Here is an 8,687-nt window from a genome sequence, read left to right as displayed (position 1 = left end):
TGATCCCAATACCTTGCTGATTCCAGAAGGCATTTATATATTTAGTTGAAGTATGAGCCACAGCTAAAGATCATCAGAATCACTTCTGTATAGCCTGTTATACATCTAAGTTTCCAGAGCTCAACCTCATAATCTTTGACATTGGTCCTAGGAAACTGCATTTAAAACAGGCTCTTCAGCTGATTCTTCTGTATGAAAAATTTTGAGAACCACAGGTTTAGAACATTTTAGAGATGAAAGATAAATCTTTTAGATGGTATTTTATCCTGTTGTTGCAACAAATTGTGAAGGAATGTCATCACTTGCTAATGTATTAATTATTTTCCACTATCCACCTCAGTATTTTCATGTACATTTCAAGTTCACAGTATAGGGAAGTATTCTCTCAACAATATTACCAGTTTACATGGAGGAACATGTCTGGTGATTTCAGATTATCTTTTATGAGATTTGTTCTTTCACATCTTCAATATTTAGAAATAAATGGTGTAGAAAAGATCAACGTAAAGATGAGACTATAAGAACACTAAGTAAATAAGATTTGTAAGGATACTGGAGATTGATTCTCCTCATCAGTATATATGGCTCTAGTCAGGCCAGGGACATCAGATGTAAGCTATAGAGCTGTGGGCTTAAAACAAGTATAACTCACTGGAAGGAGAGGGTTAGCAATATTTTGCTAGATTTAATTATTATTGGTTATAGAATTAAATGAGGCAACACTTGCAGGTATTTGGCTTTTATTGCTAGTGTTGGGACTGGTCAGAGTGTTTTAACATATTTATTGAGATAGACAATATTTCAAGAATCTTAATTCATGATTCATTTTCAATAAATAAGGTATTAGTGGAGGTGGGGCCAAAATGGCAGAGTAGTCAGATGCTTCCAGTGAACCCTCTTACAACACAGACCCAAAAAACAAGTGAAACAATTATATTTATGACAAGCTAGGAATGCTGAACATCAAAGGCAAACTTAGTAAACAAACTGAGTGGCAGGGGGAGGGAGAGGCAGTTCAGAAGCAGAGAGGAGTTGCTGGACCTGAATCACTAGGAACCCTCAGGCTGTTGTGGGCTGGTGGTAGCATTCGGCAACAGTTTCCTCATGTAGAAACAGCCAATCGCACAGCCCACTCACATCTCTGGAACCAGAGAAGAACGGCGCTTTCGGCAAAACTTAAGTACTTGCATATATTTTACTGTGTCCCCTGCCCCCAATGTTTTTTTTTTTCCCTGCCCCCAAGCCGGCTTCAATTGCTGTCGATTTCCTTGGGCCTGAGATAAGTCCTGCTGCGCATCTTGAGCCATTCCCCCAGCCTTGGAGAAGGAATAAATTCACAACTGGGGAAAAGATAATCTGCCAGGTTCACTAACCTGGGGAGCTCTGGACATAAGCGGCTCCTGTCCAGGCATAAATGGTACATGGACTTTGAATACCTTTCCCCCCTGCTTGGACCTCTGTAGGCCTATATCAGAATAGGCCCTTGTTGGCAGACTGCAACTGTTTCAGCTGTGCGGTGGAGATGTGGGTGTTTGATGTTTGACACCATTTTGCCTATTAAACAGAGTCCTCACCTACCCACATCAGGGGCTTAACACTGGCAGCTCCACTCAGTCACCCAGCCACCCATGACAGGGGTCGAAGGATAACTGGTAACTCCCAGTCCTTACAAACAAAAGCATTGGTTGCCCTGGTCCATCTGCAGAACCCACCTGCCTGTGCGATCTAGGGAACAGGGTTGCGCTTTCCACACAGACACTCGGGAGATGGTTGTCAGCCCCCTGATTTGTTCAGAGCGTGACACCCTGATGCAACCAGATACCAGTACCTACACCAATCACCACTGCCCCTCAAAGACTGTAGGACAGAGCCTGTAACACATACTTGATGACCAACTACCTGGACACCTGAGCTGAATCCATACAAGAAAAATGAATGGACTCCTAGGCTCATATGCCTGATAACAGCTCTAGCCATCTGGAGACAGGACATTAGAGCTTCAAAGGCAAAAATAATCAAGCTAGCTCACTCAAGCAGCCTATTTGGACATATCAAAACAAAAAGAAGAAAGAAGCTAGGATACGCTAAGCAAACATAAAATAAACTAATACACTAAATAATAGATGGCTTGGAGACAACAGTCACTATCAAATCACATAAAGAAGCAGACCATGATCTCTTCAACAAGCTCTCAATCAAGGGATCTTCTGGATGAAGGTGCCTTCCTGGAATTACCGGATGCAGAATACAAAAGATTAATATACAGAACTATTCAAGACATCAGGAACGAGATCAGGAAGGAGATCAGGCAATATGCAGAAACAACCCAAGGAAAACACAAATGAAGCAGTTGAAGAAATTAAAAAGGTTATTCAAGAACATAACAAAAAATTTAATAAGTTGAATCAATAGACAGCAATCAGAAATTCAGAAACATAACAGTAAAATTACAGAATTAGACAAATAAATACAAAGCCAAAGTTGTAAAATTGACCAAGTGGAAGGCAGAATTGCTGAGATTGAAGACAAAGCACTTTGCACCAATATATTTGAAGAAAAATCAGATAAAAGAATTAAAAACAATTAAGAAACCCTGAGAATCATGTGGGGCTCTATCAAGAGAAATAACCTACGAGTGATTAGAGTACCAGAATAGGGACGGATAACATAAAATACAGAGAGAATTGTTGAAGACTTGTTGGCAGAAAACATCCCTGATATTGTGAAAGATGACAATATAACTATCCAGGATGCTCATTGAACGCCACATAAGGTAGATCTGAAAAGAAGACACATTATAATCAATCTTGACTAAAGGGAGTTCTCTGGTTAGAATATCAATAACATCAGATATCAACCCAAGACTGGAACACTGGACAGAGCAATCAGATGTCAACCCAGACAAGGAAATCACAAAAAGAAATCTAGACAAAAAAAAAAAAAAACTCAAAACAGGGAAACAGAGATGTCATTACATAAAAAAAAGACAAACTAAAACACTAAGTAGGGACTAAAAAATGTAGTCATAGATCTTTCATATGGAGAGGAAGACAAGGTAATATAAAGAAATAAAAGTTAGGTTTAAACATACCAAAATAGCGGTAAATATTAAGGTAACCACAAAGGAGAATAAGAACTCTACCCGTCAAAATAAAACACAAGAAAAAAAAAATAGAGACTCAGCAGAAACAAAATCAACAACAACAAGTCTGAGGAAAAGACAATATATAAACACAAACTCAGCACAAAAAATTAAGTGGGAAAAAGAAACTGTCAACAACACACACAAAAAGACATCAAAATGACAGCACTAAACTCATACATATCTAGAATTACGCTGCATGTAAATGGACTAAATGCACCAATAAAGAGACAGAGAGTGGCAGAATGGATATAAAAACATGATCCATCTATATGCTGCCTACAAGAGATACACCTTAGATTTAGAGACACAAACAAACTAAAACTCAAAGGATGGAAAAAAATATCAAGCAAACAACAATCAAAAAAGAGCAGGAGTGGCAATATTAATTTCTGACAAAATAGACTTTAAAGTTAAATCTACCACAAAGGATAAGGAAGGACACTATAGAATGATTAAAGGGACAATATACCAAGAAGATATAACCATATTAAATACTTATGCACCCAAAGACAGGGCTTCAAGATACATAAAACAAACTCTAACAGCATTGAAAAGTGAGATAGACAGCTCCACAAGTATAGTAGGAGACTTTAACACACCACTTTCAGTGAACAACAGAACATCCATAGAGAAGCTCCATAAAGACATGGAAGATCTACATGCCACCATCAACCAACTTGACCTCATAGACATATACAGAACACTCCACCCAATAGCAGCCAAGTATACTTTCTTTTCAAACGCACATGGAACATTCTCTAGAATAGACCACATATTAGGTCATAAAGAAAGCCTTAGCAGAATCCAAAACATCAAAATATTACCAAGCATCTTCTCTGACCATAATGCCATAAAAGTAGAAATCAAAAACAGAAAAAGCAGGGAAAAGAAATCAGACACCTGGAAACTGAAAAATACTCCTCTCAAAAAAGACTGGGTTATAGAAGACTTCAAGGATGGAATAAAGGAATTCATAGAATCCATTGAGAATGAAAACACTTCCTATCAGAACTTTTGGGACACAGCAACAGTAGTGCTCAGAGGTCAATTTATATCAATAAATGCACACATACAAAAAGAAGAAAGGGCAAAAATCAGAGAATTATCTCTACAGCTTGAACAAATAGAAAGAGCGCAACAAGAGAATCCCTCAGGCACCAGAAGAAAGCAGATAACAAAAATGAGAGCAGAATTAAATGAAGTAGAGAACAGAAAAACAATTGAAAGAGTTAACAAGACCAAAAGCTGGTTCTTTGAAAAATTTAACAAAATTGATAAGCCATTGGCCAAACTGACAAAAGAAAAACAGGAAAGGAAGTGAATAACTCCAGTAAGAAATGAGATGAGCAATATCACAACAGACCCAAATGAAAATAAAAGAATCATAACAGATTACTATGAAAAATCGTACACTAACAAATTTGAAAACCTAGAAGAAATGGATGAATTCCTAGAAACACACTACCTACCTAAACTAACACAAATAGAGGTAGAACAACTAAATAAAGCCATAACAAAAGAAGAGATTGAAAAGGTAATTAAAATACTCGCAACAAAAAAAGCCGTGGCCCGGACACTGCAGAGTTCTACCAAACTTTCAGATATCTGTTAACACCACTACTACTAAAGGTATTTCAGAGCATAGAAAACGACGGAATACTCCCGAACTCATTCTATGAAGCCACCATATCCCTGATACCAAAACCAGCCAAAGACACCACAAAAAAAGAAAATCAACGACCTATATCCTTCATGAACTTAGATGCAAAAATCCTCAACAAAATTCTAGCCAATAGAATTCAACAACATATCAAAAAAATAATTCACTATGTCCAAGTGGGATTCATACCAGGTATGCAGGGATGGTTCAACATTAGAAAAACAATTAATGTAATCCATCATATAAATAAAACAAAAGACAAGAATCACATGATCTTATCAGTTGATGCAGAAAAGGCATTTGACAAAGTTCAACACCCATGCATGATAAAAACCCTCAGCAAAATAGGAATAGAAGGAAAACACCTCAACATAATAAAGGGCATTTATACAAAGCCAATAGCCAACATCATCCTAAATGGAGAGAGTCTGAAAGCATTCCCCTTGAGATCAGGAACCAGACAAGGATGCCCTTTAAAATCACCATTCTTATTCAACATTCTGCTGGAGGTTCTAGCCAGAGCAATTAGGCTAGATAAAGAAATAAAGGGCATCCAGATTGGTAAGGAAGAATTAAAAGTATCTCTATTTGAAAATGACATGATCTTATACACAGAAAACCCTAAATAATCCTCAAGAAAACTACTGAAACTAATAGAAGAGTTCAGCATAGTATCAGGTTACAAGATAAACATACAAAAATCAGTTGGATTCCTCTACACCAACAAAAAGAACATTGAAGAGGAAATCACCAAATCAATACCATTTACAGTAGTAAAATACTTAGGAATAAATCTTACCAGAGACATAAAAGACCTATAGAAAGAAAACTACAAGGCACTACTGGAAGAAACCAAAAGAGACCTAAGTAAGTGGAAAAACATACCTTGCTCATGGATAGGAAGTCTTAACGTGTAAAAATGTCTATTCTACCAAAAGCCATCTATAGATACAATGCAGTTCTGATCCAAATTCCAACAACGTTTTTTAATGAGCCAGATAAACAAATCACCAACTTCATATGGAAGGGAAACAGGCCCCAGATAAGTAAAGCATTACTGAAAAAGATGAACAAAGTTGAAGGCCTCACTCTACCTGATTTTAGAACCTATTATATTGCCGCTGTAGTCAAAACAGCCCAGTAATGGTACAATACAACAGATACATAGACCAATGGAACAGAATTGAGAATCCAGACATGAAGCCATCCACATATGAGCTGCTGGTATTTGACAAAGGCCCAAAGTCAGTTAAATGGGGAAAACACAGTCTCTTTAACAAATGGTGCTGACATAACTGGATATCCATCTGCAAAAAAATGAAACAAGACCTATACCTCACGCTGTACACAAAAACTAACAAAAAATGGATCAAAGACCTACATATAAAATCTAAAACAATAAAGATCATTCAAGAAAAATAGGGACATTTCTAGGAGCCCTAATACATGGCATAAACAGTTTATGAAACATTACTAACAATACACAAACACCAGAAAAGAAACTAGATAACTGGGAGCTCCTAAAAATCAAACACCTTTGCTCATCCAAAGACTTCACCAAAAGATCACCTACTGACTGGGAAAAAGTTTTTAGCAATGACATTTCCAATGGGCATCTGACCTCTAAAATCTGCATAATACTACAAAAACAGACAAAAAAGACAGATAACCCAATTAAAAATGAGCAAAGGATATGAGCAGGTACTTCACTACAGAAGACATTCAGGTAGCTAACAGATACATGAGGAAATGCTCACCATCATTAGCCATTGGAGAAATGCAAATCAAAACTACAATGAGATTCCTTCTCACTCCAACAAGGCTGGCGTTAATCCAAAAAACACGAAATGATAAATGTTGAAGTGGTCATGGAGAGACTGGAACACTTATACACTGCTGGTGGGAATGCAAAATGGTACAACCACTTTGGAAATCGATTGGGCCCTTCCTTAAAAAGCTAGAAATAGAACTACCATAGGATCCAGGAAACCCACTCTTTGGAATATATCCTAGAGTAATAAGAGCCTTTACATGAACAGATATATGCACATCCATGTTCACTGCAGCGTTGTTTACAATAGCAAAAAGATGGAAGAAACCAAGGTGCCCACAGAGCGATGAAAGGGTAAATAAATTATGGTATATCCACACAATGGAATACTACGCATCCATAAAGAACAAGGATGAATCTGTGAAACATTTCATAACATGGACGAACCTGGAAGGCGTTATGCTGAGTGAAACTAGTCAGTTGCAAAAGAACAAATATTGTAGGAGATCGCCATTATAAGAACTCAAAAAATAGTTTAAACAGAGAAGAGAATATTCTTTCTTGGTTACAAGAGCAGGGAGGGAGGGAAGGAGAGGAGTTTTCACTAATTAGATAGTAGATAACTATTTTAGGTGAAGGGAAAGACAACACACAATACAGGAGAGGTCAGTGACACTTGACTAAACCAAAAACAAAGAAATTTCCTGAATAAACTGAACACTTCGTAGGCCAGCGTAGCAGGGGTGGGAGTTTGGGGACCATGGTTTTAGGGGATATCTAAGTCAATCGGCATAATAAAATCTTTTAAGAAAACATTCTGTATCCCACTTTGGAGAGTGGCATCTGGGGTCTAAAATGCTAGCAAGCAGCCATCTAAGATGCATCAAATGGTCTCAACCCAACTGGATCAAAGGAGAATGAAGAATGCCAAAGACACAGGGTAACTATGAGCCCAAGAGACAGAAAGGGCCACATAAACCAGAGACATCAGCCTGAGACCAGAAGAGCTAGACAGTGCCTGGCTACAACCGATGACTGCCCTGACAGGGAACACAACAGAGAACCCTTGAGGGAGGAGGAGAGCAGTGGGATGCAGACTTCGAATTCTTGTAAAAAGACCAGACTTAATGGTCTGACTGAGACTAGGACCCTGGAGGTCATGGTCCCCAAACCTTCTGTTAGCCCAAGAGAGGAACCATTCCCAAAGCCAACTCTTCAGACAAGGATTGGACTGGACTATGGGACAGAAAATTATACTGGTGAAAAGTGAGCTTGGATCACGTAGACACATGAGACTATGTGGGCAGCGTCTGTCTGGAGAGGAAATGAGAGGGCAGAGGGGATCAGAAGCAGGCCAAATGGGCATGAAAATAGAGAGTGGAGGGAAGGAGTGTGCTGTCTCATTACAGGGAGAACAACTAGGATTATATGACAAGGTGTATATAAGTTTTTGTATGAGAGACTGACTTGTTTTGTAAACTTTCACTTAAAGCAATAAAAATTAAAAAACTAAGATATTAGCAATTAGAATAATTAAACAAATTAAAACATGTTAACATTTTCTAATTTAGTATTTCCAATGGACAGGAAGTTATACTTTTATTTGCTTAAGTAAAGACAGGAATGAGTTTGGTTACAATTATTTTTCCATCTGTGAAAAAGTATTTCTCTACGTAGCACTATTAAATAGATAGCTGAAGGTATCCCACCTTGGGAATTTCAGATATTCCGAAAGAAGCTCCCTCTCAAAATAAGGAAAATATTTTATGAGTAGAAATGCAATGTTGGAGAAAAACTCCACAAATTGCAAGGTATAACTCCTAACAATAACCAGAATTACAAAATCATAAAAATACGACAGTTGCTGAATGTTACAGAGAAACGTGCATTTATATGACAACCTGAGGCATATATTAGAGGAAAGAATCTCCTCTTTAGTCAGCACAACTGGTCACTTTAAATTTACTATTACAAATTAGCATTTCATCCTAGATTCATCAAGGACTTTGTATGTTAGAGAAATAACAATTGACTCCAAAATTAAAACCATAACCTTGTAGTACTTAAAATATATTGCATACTAGTACCTATTGGAAACCCAGGTGGCATAG

This window comes from Elephas maximus, chromosome X, assembly GCF_024166365.1.
Source record: "Elephas maximus indicus isolate mEleMax1 chromosome X, mEleMax1 primary haplotype, whole genome shotgun sequence".
In the NCBI taxonomy this organism is placed as follows: domain Eukaryota; kingdom Metazoa; phylum Chordata; class Mammalia; order Proboscidea; family Elephantidae; genus Elephas; species Elephas maximus.
The sequence above is the reverse complement of the archived record's forward strand: the minus strand, read 5'-3'. Positions refer to the sequence as shown.